Raw genomic sequence first — 16,867 nt, 5'->3', positions numbered from 1 at the left:
GGTCCCGCTGGCGCAGGGTAGCAGGAAACTCTCCGCACACTCACCGGACCTGGGCTAGGACTGGGTCTGGGGGCTCCCGGAACTCGGCCCATTGCAGAGGTTTTTGTCTTCACGAGTGTCTTTTTTTTTGGTACTTGGTATTGAACTGAAGACCTTATGCTTGCAAGGTAGGTGCTTAAGCTGCTGAGCTATCTCCCTGGCCCACATTTACCTTATATTTTCTTTTTGCTCTAATTAATATGTAATTTATTAGATTTTCAAATAGCTATTAATAATGTGAAGATTTTTTTTTTTAAATTTAAAGTTTTGGATGAAACTCCAGATTCTTTCTAGGAAGATCCTCGTAGTAAACAGTTGTGTCTTTTCATTGTGGAGGGGAGCTTCTTCAGATCTTAAAAATGCTTCTGAGGCAGTTTCTTAAATGAATGTTTTATTTACTTTTTTTTCTACTCAAAGGTTTCTAATTCTTTAGAGATAGAATTTTGATTGGGGTCCTCAAGGCAGTACTGTAGCTTTAGTTACAATAAAGGAGGAGGAATGAATAAAAAAAGAATATTGGTAGCTGTGATGTTTCTGTTTGTTGATTTTAGAAATCCTTCAGAATTAGTGAGAACATAGAGGGAGAGGTGGACAAAAGAACCTACGAAGGACAGTCTGAAGCACATTTCAGAACTTACGTTTTCTGTGGTAAATGAAACTTCTGATGATGGTCTTGCACTTGAAGTTAAAAACCTCTCTTGATTGAGTTCAGGAAATTTGTGCCTCAGATGAAATTTTATTTTAGTTATTGTATGTTGAGAAATGTTAAGAATATCATATGGTTAACATTCAACAGTGAGAAAGTAATATATTTGTATAGATTTTTAAAAGTAATAATTAGTTTTTAAAAACACTTCTTTTTCCTTTGTTATTATTCCCAATGTCGTGTCTCTTTTATTAGTATTTTAATATTTTCCCAGTATCAACATTGGTTTTATTTAACAGCTCTCATTAGGCTTGATAGTGACACACCTTTCAAAATCAACACAATTAAAACTAGAGAAGTTATCAAGTTATGAAGCTTTCTAAAGCCTATTATTTAAAGACTCTCATCAGTACCTTTGTCTTCCTCTAAAACAGGGTGGACAGCTTTAGTTGCAATTAGCACTGCATCTTTTCTGATGGCTGTCACCCTGAGATGTCTACAAAAGGCATCTGCTGGATACCAGCTTAGTTTTTGTGGTATTACTTTAGTAAATAATTTTTTATGGTTAGTAAGAAATATTTCACCTGCTATCAGAGTCCTATGAGAATAGAAATTGCAGAATAAAGTCACGTAACTTAAAAATTACTCAGCACGAATATACCTCTCACCCAGCTACAAATTCCCATTTGTCCTGTAATAAGATTGATTTTACTAGTCTTTACCTCTGTATTCCATTAGAGGATAAATTTGTATTATAAATTGGATTCTGAGAGAAAAGATGACTTGTCTTCTCAAGACAGTGGCTTTAGAAGTAAACTCATAAAAATATATTCATAATGAAAGTGAAGATTATACTTTAAATTCACTTTATAGAGACTGGAAAACTACATTAGTCTAGTGATGAATATTCAGAGGAATTCAGAAGTCTTTTTTGGTAGTTTCTTTTTTTTTAATGCAAACTTCTACATTTGCTCTCAACAAAAGTCTTTTCTCATATGTAGGCTTTCAATAATAGAAATCTGTTTTATACAATAAGTCAGCTAATCACCTTTTATTATAGTTAAGCACCTGCTTAACAAGGGTTAAAAATCTTTTTTTAAAAAAATGTATTTAGTACAGGGCCTACAGGGTTTCACTATACAGATCAGACTTGTAGTGATCCTCCTGTTTTCAGCCTCCCAAGCACTGGGATTGCAGGCGTGCGCCACCACACTCAGTCTCAGTCACTGTCACAGCGTGCCCTGGGGGTGGGGCTGGCATGGCAGGCTGGAGATCAAACCTCAGCCCCTGTGTCTGCCCAAGCAGGTGCTTTAATCTGCTGAGGTATCTGCTGGCCTTAATTCAGATACTATCTGGTTAAGGCAGAGCCTCTGTTTCTCAGGCTATAAATTAGGGGAAGCACTTTGAGGAAGCTAATACAGTATTATAAAGTGAAAGCATTCATCATCAAGTCGTCTTGGCCAGTGTAGAAAAAAGAAGACATTGAGAACCATTGCCTGAAACAGTACAAGAACATGATATACCTGTAATATTAGTAGGAGCAATCAGAAAATAATATCTTAAATACTGATGTACATTTTAATGTATATTTTACTGGTTTAAATTTTACCAATTTAGAAGGAGCATCTGGTGGGGCTGTGGGTGACCTTGGCAGCCGGAGCCCTGCCCAGCTTTCTATGCTGACTCGGGGAATTGATTTAACCTAGCGCACCTGGACAGGACAGTGGCTGACCTGGTGCTCCCTGAGATGCACCCTCTTGCTCCTTCCCTTGCTCCTCATCTTCCCCTTAGAGTCTCTCATTAAGCTTTTCATCTCAAGAAGAAAAAATAAGTCACTGGAGAAATTGTCCTCATCACTGGAGCTGGACATGGAATTGGGAGACTCACTGCCTATGAATTTTCCAAACGTAAAAACAAACTGGTTCCCTGGGATATCAGTAAGCATGGCATCAAGGAAACAGCCACTGAATGCAGGAAACTGCATGCCCAGGCTCATGCCTTCGTGGTAGACTGCAGTAACCAAGAAGATATCTATGGCTCTGGGAAGAAGATGAAAGAAGAAATTGGAGACATTAGTGTTTTAGTGTGTAATACTGGTGTGGTCTATACATCAGATTTGTTTGCTACTCAAAACCCTCAGATTGAAAAGACTTTTGAAGTCAATGTATTTCCACATTTCTGGACTACAAAGGCATTTCTCCTGGCAATGATGGGGACTAATCATGGCGACATGGTCACCGTGGTGTCTGCCATTGGACAGACGGTGGTCCCTTTTCTTCTGGCTTACTGCTATAGCAAGTTCGCTGCTGTTGGATTTCACAGAGTTTTGACCAAACAACTGGCTGCCTTAGAGTGAACTGGAATCAAAACCACTCTCTGCCCAAATTTCATTAACACTGGCTTCATCAATAACCCAAGTACCAACTTGGGACCTACTCTGGAGCCTGCGGAAGTGGTTGACAGAATGATGAATGGAATCCTAACCTATCAGGAGATGATTTTTGTCCCATCTAATATCCACCTCTTAACATTGCTGGAAAGGATCTTTCTTGAGCATTTCCTGGCACTTTTAAAACAAAGGATCAATATTAAGTTTGATGCAGGTGTTGGATATAGTTAAAAGATAATAAATAGGTTTTCTTGCTAATTGATTTATCAAGCTGAAATTGATTCTATCAAATGTTAATCAGAATTTTAATATTTTTACCTTTATTTTTCCTAATTATTTTTTAGCATTACCTTTTGGACCCCTTACAGTACTACTCATTTATTACCACTTGTTATTTGGTGTAAAACTAATTTCATATAATACAAATGATTATCTTAAAATTGTTCTTATGAATAAAAAGAACAATTTCATAGTAATAATTCCCCAGATCTTATGGCTCACGTAAAGGTTTGTAAATTTTATACTATAAATTTTTACTTGAAGCTATTATTTTTTAATGGCTCTAACATTTTATGTAATTCACATCTCTTTTTATATTCTATTTAAAACCAAAAGCTTTAAGTTCATTAAATATAACAAAGGACTGTACTGAGTAGCATTTTACAGTGAATTTCATGAGTCTCAAACATTTCATCCTGCATGGTGGCACCTAGTTTCCTGAGAGATACCTCATATTCTAACACCAAACATTTCAGACAAACCAGAGATCCATACGAATTACAAGTATACAAAGCATCTTTGGGATCTCAGGATGAGAAGTTGGAATGTACTTATAAATGCCAACAATAAAAATGGACCAAATCTTTAAAAAAATAATCTTATCAATTTATTTAACAGCAAAATAATAAGGTTTTTAAAGTGTTTCTTTTATGTATTGCCGTATGTCTTAGTTACTCTTCTCTCATTGTGGGACAAATACCCAACATTCAAGCTTAAGGAAGGAAAGGTTTATTTAGCTCACAGTTTTTGGGGTTTTCTTGTTTAAGGCAGCCTGAATTACATAGCAAGACCTTGAGACACTGCTGTCCCAAGCAACAGGGTCTGGAAGAGAGGCTGGGGCACTGCTGTGTCCAGGATGATCTGCTTCATACCTCCCAGAGAGGCCACCAGGCTGGCGCAGGGGAGGCACATGCTGTCAGTTTGTGCTTCTCTGGCCCTGCCCCTCAAGCCTTGCCCTGGTCCTCTGGCCCCGCCTCTTGAGCCACATGCTGCTCCTCAAGTGGTAACCAACCCATGGTTTACATGAGGCTTTGGGGGGGACAACTAGATACAAACCATAACATTCCACCCCTGGACACCCAAAGTCTCATGTACATCCCTTTCTATAAAAGGCATTTTAGTCCATCTCTAGAGTTGCCAAAGTTCCAACAGTTTTAGCATTGCTGAAAAGTCCAAGTCCCAAGTCTCCTCCAGGATGCAAGGCAAACTCTCAACTGTGAGCCCTTGTACAAATGAAAAGTTAATTCATCCAACATTCAAAGGCACAAGATAAACACTGACATTTCAAAAGGTATACACAGGTGGATATAAACCACTGGGGCCAAAAGAAGTCCAAACAGGGCAAACATTGAATCCTGTAGGTCCTTGTGGAACATCCGAAGCAATCTGGCAAATTGTGAACTCCATGTGGCCCTGCTGCCTCTATGGCACTCTTGGTAGTAGTTCCCATGGCTTCTCTCTTAGGCCAGCTTTGCTCGCTCTTTGCAGTTTCCTTAGATGATCCACATTCCTGGCTTTTCCAAACTTCTGGGATTTCCACTGAATAGGCTTCTCACTGACAGCTTCACACAGTGACCTCTCAGGGCCACACTGCCTGGCCTCCCAGGCCTTCTTCTGAATTTGAGGTGGAAGCCTTTTTAACCTCAGAACTCCTGCATTCTGCATGCACCTAAAACCAATGCCACGTGGATGATGCCAAGGTCTGCTAACAGCTGGAGCAGTAGCCAGGCTTTTCTCTCTCTTGGCTGTAAGGGTCGAGTGCCTGGATTGCTGAACACTCTGACCCTGATTCTGAGGAACAAATTCTGTATGCTGGTGCCTTTCTGAAACTTGGTGTGGCTGCTGTTGACATTCTGGAATGTGTTGTGGCTACCACCTCCATTCTGGAACATGGGGCTTCACAAATTTCTGCTTAAAGCAAAGACCTTTACACTTGGGATTCTCAGGCTGCAAAGGATGGGGACATGCTACCTTTTGTCATGTCCTCAGGACATCTTTTTTACTCTGCTGTTCCTCCTGGGCAGTGGAGATCTCCACTCTATATTTGCAGTCTACAGCTTTACTGGCACTTCCTTTCTGACCAAACTCACAACATTTTAGATCATTCTTCTGGGCTCTTTGCTTTTCACTCTCAACATAAATCTGACTAAGAGCCCCCAACAATAACCATGCCACTGCCCCAATATTTGATTGCTTTGAGATTTCCTTTGAAAGATTAGTCAGTCTGCCATGCTTAATCTCAGTCTCAGGTAAAGTCTCTGGAAACAAACTTTCTGCCAAGCTAAAACACAAATGATCTGGAGTCCAGCAACCAATGCAGTCTTTCTTCCCAGCAGAAACCTCCCCAGCCTGGTCTTTACAGGCAGGCTTTCTATCAGTCTTCTGGTCTGAGTTCTGACCAGAATCTTCCCTATAGCTGAAGCTGTTCCAGTTCTCTTGTAGGTGACATCTGCAATCTTTTCTACCTCTTCCCATATGCCACTCCCAAAAGCTTGTTATCCACATGGTCAGGTTTAGCCACGGCAACGACCCCACTCCTGCTACCAAATTCTGTCTTAGTTACTCTTCTTTCATTGCTGGGACAAATACTCAACACTCAAGCTTAAGGAAGGAAAGGTTTATTTAGCTCACAGTATTGGAGGTTTCATAGTTTAAGGCAGCCTGAATTACATAGCAAGACCTTGAGACACTGCTGTCCCACGCTACAGTGTCTGGAAGAGAGGTTGGGATGCCACTGTGTTAAGGATGATCTGCTCCACCCTCAAGAGAGGCCACCAGGCTGGGGGGGCTAGGGGAGGGGCATGCTGTCAATTTAACAGTTTGCCTGGCCCCACCCCTCGAGCCACGTGCTGCTCCTCAAGTGGCAACTGCCCCATGATTTACATGAGGCTTTGGGGGGACAACTAGATACAAACCATAACACCGCACTACAGTCCTTATATTGTTCTCCAAACCCAAATACAGAATTTAATTCTTAGTGCACTAAGCCTGTTTGAGCATCTTCATTTTTGATAAACCAGCTGCAGGTTTGTTGCTTATCCTATAGTATAGTAAACATTGTAGAAAATACATATAAATTGTTACCACAGTTTGAAGTCTTTGCTTTCTAATGTTAAATTGATATTTGTATTTGCTGAAGTGATGATTTAGAAAATGCATACTTTGTTCAGAATATTTAAATTGAACTTCAATTTTATCACTTTTTCAACTTGACAAATATAGGAAATGGATAGGTTTAAACCAAATAGCAAAAACATTTTTTATACTTTTTAATGCAATTTTGGCTTTCAGATTTGTAATGAAATTTGAGGATTTTTAATCATGCTTATGTCTTTGTTACTTCATTAAATAACTACTTTTCTGTGCAAACGTGTTAGCATGTGGTAGACATATTGGGAATGCCAAGATATACTAGATGCTGCCTATGACCCAAGGAATTTTTAAGTCTGTGTATGAGTAATGACTTATTTCAAGATAATTCTGTGTGGCCCTATTTGTTACTTTTAAGAAACTGACTCTAAGCTGTTGTTTTTTTTTAAATTTCTAGGCTAGGAGCACTTAAATTTTTTGAATATTTTTGTAACTGTTTATAAAAATGCCCTTTGGTTGTAGTTGCTTCTGGTGAGGGAATACACTTTGGCATACATTTTTATATTATGTGCATTTTTTTTTTACCATATTACATTTTCAAAGAAAAATTAGTTTAAGAAAGAATAAAAGAGAGTCGTATCTATCCTGCATTAGTTTCCATTTGAATCAGTACTGTGAAAAGATTGTGGAGGTGGCACATAATACATGCTCAGCTTTTCAGCTTTCGTATCCCATGGTGCTCTCTCATGGTAACTCAGTAGCTGCCCACACTGTGCCTTGGAAAACAGTAATAAAACATAGCTGGACCACTTGTATTTAGAGATCTTGTATATTTTCACTGTTCCTCTAAATTTTCAAGAAAATGAAGATACACTATTTATTGTTACTTCTAGTTCCCATTTAGTCTTCTTTCTCTCAATACAGATATCTGAGTGCACTGAGATTGAGGTTTCTGAGTTAAGGATGCATTATCCTTGGGATACTTGTTCTATCAACTTGTAACGAACTGTTATCATTGTGAAAGCAAAGCCATGTGGTATTTTATATAAAAGTACTTGAATTGGGTCTTGAAGACTGGAGATGAATACCTGGCAGGTGTTAAGGGAGAAGGTCAGAGTAGCCCATTGAGAGGGAGTGACTAAGAAAGGACAAGTATGTCTGGGGAGAGATGATTCGCTTTGCAGGAATAGAGAAAAATGTAGGGAAACATGAAAAAAATTCTCTCTAGTTCTTATCTAACTGGGTGGACTATTGTTGCTATTGTTCATTTTTCAAGGTTTTTTCTTCTGGTACCTTTTCTCTTGTTATTTGTGGTAGCACACTTCTTTTTTCTCCTTTATCAAACACTTCTTTATTGATGTATTCTCTAAGCTCATGTTATATCTTGGACATCCTCTTACTTTTGTGACTTCAACTACCTCTGCTTATGAAAGATTTCTATTTGTGCATCATCATCCACAGTCTTCTCTTGACAATCTGTATTTCCAACCTCATCCTGGACACAGTTACCTGGGTAGTATGCAGACATTTGAAGTTCAACATTTCTAAAACCCAACTTGTTCCTCTTTTCACCACTTCATTCTAATTAATGACAAGTAAGTCATCCTCAAGAATGCAATTATATGAGCTAGAAATCTGACAATAGTTATATAGTTTTTCCCCACATATAATGAGTTTTTTAAGTGGTACTGTTTTATTTATTTTGGTACTCATTTAAGAACTGTATCCTACCTTACTGATTTGGCTTTATTTTTCACAAAAACGCAGTTTTCTTTTTCTTTAACCTTTATTCATATGTGTTTGCAATACATTATGAGTTTAGTCACTGTAGGGAATCCTCATATCCACCTGCTTTTCATTCTTTCTTTATGGTTTTAATGTGATGATCATCTTAATGTCAGAGTTTAGTCTTTTCATGCTCATTCTTGTTTCACTAAAACAATGTTCTCTCTAATCTGAATTAAAGCACATATTTTGTGGGTTCTGTTGTTTTCTCCTACTTCTTAAATTAACTGATTTCATGCTATCCTTTAGCTTGCCTTCATATTGATTCCTCTCCTGTGATTTTTAGTATGCTTTTGGGTTAGCCAGCCATTTTTTAATTTATCCAGTACACTTTTTTGGGGGGGGAGGGGGTGTGCTGTGTGCCAGCCAGGAACAGTGCTGCCTCTGGGTCTGATTCTTGAAATAGTTCACAAAGGTGCTACATTGCCCTATTTATTGTTATAATGATGGTCTATATTTATTGATTAGTTTGTTGTGTTTTTATGTACCTGACAGTCTTTCCATGGAACTTACATTTAAATTGGAAGAGACAGAAAATATAAAAATATATACGATGATAGATGGTAAGTGCTCTGGAGGAAAATAATGCTGGAAAGGGTTAGAAGGAGTAGCAGAGATAGAGAGGGAATCAAGATTAAAGAGAATGTACTAAGGAGACCTGACAAGGTAGCATGTGAGCAGTGAGCTGAGGCAGGTGGAGCAGTTACCTATCAGCTGTGTGGAGGATGGGCATTCTGGGGCAGAGAGAAGGAGCAGCATCAGTAATCTAGAGATGGGGTCCTGTCCATTAGCTCAGTGGTGTAAGTACCTGCTTAAGTGATGGCAATCAGGTTCAGGATACTGTGGCTTGATCCCCAGATCCTCATGCCTTACCGGGTCTGCCCTTAAGGCATCCTGAGCCAGCCCCTCCCCCCAAAAAAAAAATCCTTCAGTGGTCTAGAGATGGAGCAATGTCTGGCTTGAGAGAGGAAGGATATGGCCTAAGAGATAGGGGGGAGTGGCTCATATCACGGGCTTGTAGACCAATGTATTTTTAACTGTATTTATATCATCCATTAGTACTTCTAACTTCTCTATGAAGACCTATTTTTATTATATAGTATTCATACAATAAAGATTAGAAAATTGAGCCCTATTAAGATGCTTATATTTTTTGTAAGACCCATACAACTGGTAATTGGGAGTTAAGTTCTGAATCAACCAGTCTAACCAGGTGAAAGATTAAGGAATGTGGACAGTGTTAGTCTTGCCTTTCAGAGCCCCCCTCCCGAAAAAAAAACCAAACAAATCCAAATCACATGCAGAAACATTACCTAGAGTGATGCTAGTGAAAAGAATATTAAAATGGAAGTTCCTTGTGAAGTCTTGGAGTAATAGATGCCATACTCCAAAGTGAATTTGAAGGGAACAATTATTTAGAAATTATCAAGTTAGCTGGGTGTGGTGGTGTATGCCTGCAATCTGAGCACTCACAAGGCTGGGGTGGGAGTATCGTTGTGAGGTCAGGTTGGGCTACATAAACGAGTTCAAGGCCAGCTGAGACCCCGTTTCAAAAGAAGTTCTAAAGTTAATTAGATGTAATCTGAAGCATTTGCACCCCTAAAAGTCTTGGAGAATGTAGAAGTTCAGTAGGTTAGAAATTGAGAGAGAAATTTTGGAGAGAAATTAGTACTAGAGTGTGTGAATACTGTCCCCAAATTGGATGAGGGAAGTAGTTCCTGACCTTTGTCTGTAGTAGGGTAGAAGACGGCCTTAGACCCCCAAAGAACTTAATATATGGCCTTATTGCTTGAGGGACACAGGGGCTTGGTATCTAATGTCCACTTTGATTTTTCAAGCATGGTATTATGTTGCATCTTCTGGTTACTCCGAGTTGCTTCTACTTTTAGCTTCACAGTACCAGATCTGAGGTGATTTGTGGGATTCTGCTTGTTTTCTTTAATTGCTTTTCATATAAATTATTTAACTAGTAAGTCTTGATTTGAGACAACCCATCCTTTAGTTAAGTCATGTTGGTATTTAATTGTAACAAAAATCAAACCCTTTTGTAAAAGTTCTTCATTTCTACACTGTGTCAATATCATTTTGTATTCTCTAGTCCTGGTTAATCTATTGTTAAGTAATTTTATTAATCATTTTAAGTGAAGGCTTAGGAAGCATAGAGCTATCTTCATTCAGCCATCTTTTCTCTGGAGATCAGTTAACGTTGTTTAGAAAGCAAGCTCAAGAAAATGGATAGTAATCAAAATACTGTAATTGTGAGACAGAGATTCAAGAGATTTATCAGACAGAATGCAGGTTAGTGGCCAAGTGAATGTGGAGGAAGACAGATGGGGGTGTTAAACGTGCCTTGGAATGTTTCCATGTTGTTACTGATAATAATGCTACTATAGTAGCAAGAATGAGAGATGCAGAAGTGCTTTGGACTTGGAAATAATAAAATGATCACAAATATGTTGATTTGAAAGAGGATGGTAAAGATTAGTAAATATTTTGTGAAGTGAATTTCTGATTTTGGGCTTCAGGTCTAGTATCAGTGCTTTCTAACTATAAAGGGAAAATGACATATAGTTCATGTCTTTGCTCATCCTAAGGAAAAAATATTTGTACCTAATTTATAGGATCACTGATGATTAAGGGAAAGGAAATGGAATTTAGTTTCTTTCAATAAGTGAGCTATGGTTATTGATAGTGCTAGAATGTCTATGAAATTATAGCTTAAGGTTAGGTCAAAATTGCTATATTCTTAATCAGTAATTAGTAATTGAACACAGTGAGGTGCATCAGAATGGAAAAAAAATTGTCTAGAGTAGTACAGTTGGTGGAACTAAAAGAGAAGAAGAAACAGGATCTCAGAAATGTAGAACTTGAGAAAAAACTGAAAAGAGTTATAGAGCTAGGGGAAAAAAGGAAAGGGTGATGTTAGAGGAGCCAAAGAGACAATTTCAAGAAATAATATATTAAGCACATATTATTTCAGACTAAGGCTAAGCACTGGTGATGCAAAGGGAATTAAATTCTATTCCCATGATGCTTAAGTATAGTAGATATACACATATAAAGCAAATGCTATTACAAACATGGATGGATGGATGGATGGATGGATGGATAGAAAGAATGGGGGACGTAGAAGCAAATTAAAGTAGATTGGAAAGAGAATACAAAAACTACTTCCCAGAGAAATGATCTTTAATTTGAGAATCGTAAGATGTTAGGTTTTTCTCAGAAAATAATGATGTGGTAGGGTTGTGGATAGAATTTCACAGGGAGAGAATAGTACAACCCCAAACTCCAAAGCATTTAACAGCATAAATCATTCTAGAAAACCATAGGAAGTTTCCTATCATTGAAATGTAGGCTGCAGAGGATCTGGTGTAGGGACTTGATCAAAGAGGATGTAGTAGAGGGCTGGGGAGATAGCTCAGCAGCATGAGTACTGCCTGGCAAGCACAAGGTCCTATATTTCCCCGTGCTGGATTTTATCTTTATTCTCTAGGCAATGAATATCCCCTAAAGAGGTTTTTTTTTTTCTTTACACGTTTATATATTTGATACAGAGTCTCACTATACAGCTTGCACTTGTAGTGATCCTCCTGTTTTCAGCCTCCCCAGCACTGGGATTACAGGTGTGTACCACCACGCCCAGATCCTTTGCCATCTCAGGGTGCTCCAGGGGCAGGGCCAGCGGGTCGTGCTGGTACAGAGATTTGAGGATAGGGAAATGATGCTAGACGAAAAGGAGAGAAGTTACTTAAACTTACTTTTTTGATTGTTTGTTTGTAGTCCTGGGGATAGAACCTAGAGCCTTGTCATGATAGGCAGTCACTCTACCTTAGAGTTATACCTCCAGCTCTAAATTTGCATTTTAATTTTTAGTATATTTGTGAGTGTGGAGAGTGTACTAAATGTGTGCTAAACTGCTATCCAAAAAGTAAGTTGGAAAACAGTCCAACTGAATATTATAAAGCTGAGTAAGTACAGTAGTAGGGGTTGAAATATTGTTAGTATAAAGCAATCATGATGTGAAGGAGAGATATAACTTCCAGGTTCAGTGACAAATGCATAGTGGTATCAATAGCCATAATCAAGAACACAAAAGAAATTTTTTGAACAGAATTTAAAAGCACATGAACACTTTCCCAATTATTAAAAATTATGTTTTTGATATGCAATAATTACATTCATCTTGGAGAACTGGTACATATATACAGTGAGTGTGTTAAGAGAATAATTAGAGTCAAGTTCACAGAAAGAAAGCCAGGTTGTAGTGTAATTTGGAATGAATTGGAGGTGATAAACGGAAGACAGCTAAAATAGATTAGTGTAACATGTCTGTGATTGGGCTGCAATTTGTATGTCTTACTGTTGGCTAGCTTAAACCACTGGGTACATGTCTCACACTCTGATATGTGACTGTACCACTTCTCCCACCAGTGTTGCATGCTGTCCAACAGGACAGTCATGAATATACCACTGGTAGTTCAAGCTGGTGGGAATGTGTTAATAGTGAAAGAATGGAGAATGTGAATTTTGTAGTTTGTAGAGGAATCGGGTTTGAGGGAAAGTTGGTCTAAGATGTGGAAGAAATAAGTAGGTAGGGAAGATGTTCAATAAGTAGACCAAGGTATAGGGAGGAAGAAGGAAAATCAAGAATATAGGGTGGGATTAATCATCTGAGATACAAGGGTAAGGGGTAGTGAGAAGTAAAGGGAGATATAAAGCTGAGGGGGGAAGTTGAGGAATTCATTGCTCTGTGGAATATTCCAGTGTGAATTGAAGGTTGGTCCTCCGAGTGGGAGGATAAGTACTAAAATTTAGGCTGCTGTTCTTTATTAAAATTTGGAATATTGTGGAGATTTAAAAAGGAAATCAACATGGCTAATCACACATAGCAAAGCAATATGGAAGGTCCATCAGCAACCCAGGAATTGGGTAGAGTATGTAATGATTATTTAGATACAGTTACAAAGTTGGCTGATTAGATGGAAGAAAAAGAAAGAGTGTATATAAATGAGAGTGTTAACCATTACTTTAACATCCCATCTACAGAGTAGATTTAAAAAATTCAACTTGGTCCTTATAATCAATTCTTTCCTTATGGTAGGATAGTAAGCTACTTTCTTATGTATGGAAAATAATAAAGGTTTTCTTTTAAAAGTACTAATTTGGGGCACTTATTAAATACTCTATCAAACTAAAAGAGCACAGTGAATAAGAGGATGAATATTATAGTCATGGTATCCTAAGATTATCCTACTCTGTAACTTAACAAGTTCCAAGAATTTGATTAATGCAATTATCTTCTTTGTCCTTCAGTTTCACCATCATGTATTTTAAAAGGAAAATTAAAAATTCTTTCTTACACAGTCCTTGTAATTAAGAGTACTACATATAAAGTTGTTAGCTCAGTGCTTAGCGTAATTTCTCCACAAATGTTAACTGTCAGTGTACTGTTTCCACAGTAAAGATGTAACAAACTTCCATCAGATGCATTCCATACCATGGCAAGATTTTCATTCTCTCACTCATAGGTGGCTCTAGATCAGTTCAGGCTTTGAAGCAAATCCAGGCTTGTTTCTCTTGCCTCATGCTAAGATCCAGTGTTCAATGGCACCGGGTGCCTGGGCTGTACCTGCAGAGTGATCATAGGAACTCAAGTTCAAGCTAAGCAATGCAAACACATTTAAAACTCTGCCAGTGTTCTGCATATTCGTCTTTCAGTGGTCAAAACAAGCCAGATGGCCAAGCATAAAAGTAGTGGAGCTAGAAGGTAGGGGCACTCGGTGAGTATTTGCTGAACAAAATGCCAGTTTATGTTTTATTAGACATAACATCTGAACACTATTTTTGTATTGAAGTAAAATAACACCTTACTGAAAAAGTGTGATTAGTTTTAAATCTAATTTTCACAAATCTGGCTTAAGTGAAATATTGGTTTCATAACTGAATGAAAATGGTTGATAAAATTATTTTACATTAATATCTCACATAATTTAAGAAACCCTGATTTATTCAGTATGTTGATTTAGTATATGAAGATTGTCTTTCTCTTTTTGATCTTTTCTTCTACTACTATTTAAATTTTTTCTATTGTTCGCTTTAAAAAAATTCACTGAGCTATAATTTCATACTATACAATTTACTTCTTTTAAGTGTACAATTATATGAGCATGATGAATGTATGGCAATGTAATTAAAACCACAATAAAGTTACAGATTATATTGATCATTTTTCCCAAATCCCTCAAGGTTCTTTGCAGTAAATTCCTATCCAACAGCCCCACTCCTACGTGGCCATAATTTGTTTCTCATCACTATAATTTTATTTTCTAGAATTTCATATAAATAGAATTGTACAATTTTTGCACCTAGCTTCTTTTATTGATATGTCCTTTTTGTTGCCAAGCAGTATTCCATTGTATGGATATTCCACAACATGTTTATCCATTTACCTGTTGATGAACATTTGAGTTTTTTCCAGGTTTTCACTACAGTTAATAAAGCTATGAACATTTGCATGCAAGTCTTTGTGTTTTTATTTCTCTTGGGTGAACATGTAGGAATGGGGTTCCTGGATTGTGTGTTACATCTATATTTCATTTTTAGAGAAATTGCCACACTAATTTCCAAAGTGGCAATACCACATTATTTTCCAACTAGCAGTGTATAAGTACTATAACTGCTCCACACTCTTGTCATGTTTAGTGTCATCAATATTTCTAATTTTAGCCATTCTAATGGGTGCATAGTGGTATTTAATTAGGAGTTTAATTTGCATTTTTCTGAAGACAAACCTTATTAAATGCCATTTGTTTATTTGTGTGACCTATTTGCTGAAATATCTGTTCAAACATTAGCTTATTTTCAAACTGAATATTTTATATTCTTCCTATTTAATGAAAGAATACGTTCTTTATCTTGAGGATGAGTTTCTTACCACATCTATGGTTAGTAAAACTAGTCTCACAATCTGGCTTTTTAAAAATTTTTTTCTCATGGTATCTTTTATTTTTTATTTTTATTTAGGACAGGGTGTGCAGGGTGTACAGGGTCTCACTGCATAGATTGGACTCATACTCTTCCTGTTTACAGCCTCCCAAGAGCTGGGATTACAGGTGCATGCCACCACGCCCAGTCTCAATCGCTGTCTCAGGGTACCCCAGGGGGCAGGTCTGGCACAACAGGCCCAGGGATTGAACTCCCGGCCCCTAGTGTCTAAGCCAATGATTTAATCTGCTGAGCTATTTGGCTGGCCCATGGTATCTTTTAAAGGACCAATATTTTTGTTATTTTAAAATCCTTTTAAATGTTTTTAAGGAAAATAAAATAATAAGACATTAACTTTAAAATGTTTGATGAAGTCCACTTTAACTGTGGTATGTATACATATGACTCATATTTTTATTGTGTTTCAGCCTAAAAGTAATCTTTGCTTACCCCAGAGTCATAATTACAAAGAGCTACTGCCATGTTTTATTCTAGAGCTTTTATAGTTTTAGATCTTAGGCTACAACCCATTGCAGTTTATGCATGATGTAAGGAAGGATCAAGTTTTATGTCTTTCTATATTCATTTTTCAGAACCAGTTTTTTGAGAAAGACTCACTGAATGGTCTTGCCACCTTTGTTAATTAGTTGACTGGGAACAATTCTCATAAGAGCACCAGAGGAAATGGACAGTCATGATTCCCAGAGAAACTAGTGAACACCATTTTTAAAACCACCATTTAATGCCTTTCAAACTGGGCATAAAGATATTTAATAAGTTAATGAAGCAATCAAGAAAAATCTATAATTTGGTAAGAACAGTGAAACTGGCATCTGAACTAAGTGTTCCTTCCTTCTTTCCTTTCTCCTGGCTTAGTAAGATGAAAACTGGTTCAGCCAAGAAAAAAAGATGCTCCCTGAAGCCCCTTCCTTCTCAGTTCCCAGTACAGGGCTATGTTCTGCCAGGGCAGGGCCTTAGCTGTTCTCTTGCTGCTTGAACTACTTGCTTCTGCAGGTAAGTTCTGAGTGCCTAATAGGTGGCCTTCCCTTTTCCTCTCCATCTCCCTTTCTCAGGTTTTAGGCTTTAACTTGGTTGTAGCACCAGTGAGAATACTGGGCTTCACTTCACTTCTGCCCTGACCTGTAAGGTAATGGTTATACTCTGAATGATGAAAGTAAAATAAATTAGAGGTCACTGCCCACAGTCCGTTCTCCTTGGCCCCCACTGTGCATTCAGCTCCTAAACCTAGGGGGTGACTTTGAGAAAATGTGTCATTGTATCCACTCCTAGCTTGAGAGCCCTACTCAAATTTTGCCTGGAGGGGAAAAACAGAAAACCTGGGAAAGAAATGACTTGAAAGATCTTACCTGACGTCACAGCAAATCTCAACTGCTCCCTTCTAGAACATTTCCCTCATAGGAACCTGAAGGTAATAAATTAGTCTGTAGAACAATTTAGGTACCCGGATATTATTGAAGTTAATACATCAATCAGCTGGCAACTAATGTATTTTAACAGATGAATGTGGGCAAAGAAAGTGACAAAGTCCAGCCAAAACTACTGTACCTTCATTGCAGAGTGAATGAGCGTACCTGCACAAAGTCTCAATGCCTTGCGACTAGATCGAGATCAAAGGCTTAGCACTGCAGGAG

At 37.8% G+C, this 16,867-nt stretch overlaps 1 protein-coding gene and 1 pseudogene across 5 annotated transcripts in view; both read left to right on the top strand.

Annotated features, from left to right (window-relative positions):
- LOC105742314 overlaps window positions 1–13,515 on the top strand; it is a 21,047-nt pseudogene extending 7,532 nt beyond the window's left edge.
- Anks1b (ankyrin repeat and sterile alpha motif domain containing 1B) overlaps window positions 1–16,867 on the top strand; it is a 1,319,834-nt gene that overhangs the window by 315,269 nt on the left and 987,698 nt on the right. The window lies entirely within an intron of this gene.

Source organism: Octodon degus, unplaced genomic scaffold, assembly GCF_000260255.1.
Source record: "Octodon degus isolate 3935 unplaced genomic scaffold, OctDeg1.0 scaffold00004, whole genome shotgun sequence".
NCBI lineage: Eukaryota > Metazoa > Chordata > Mammalia > Rodentia > Octodontidae > Octodon > Octodon degus.
The sequence above is the reverse complement of the archived record's forward strand: the minus strand, read 5'-3'. Positions and strand labels throughout refer to the sequence as shown.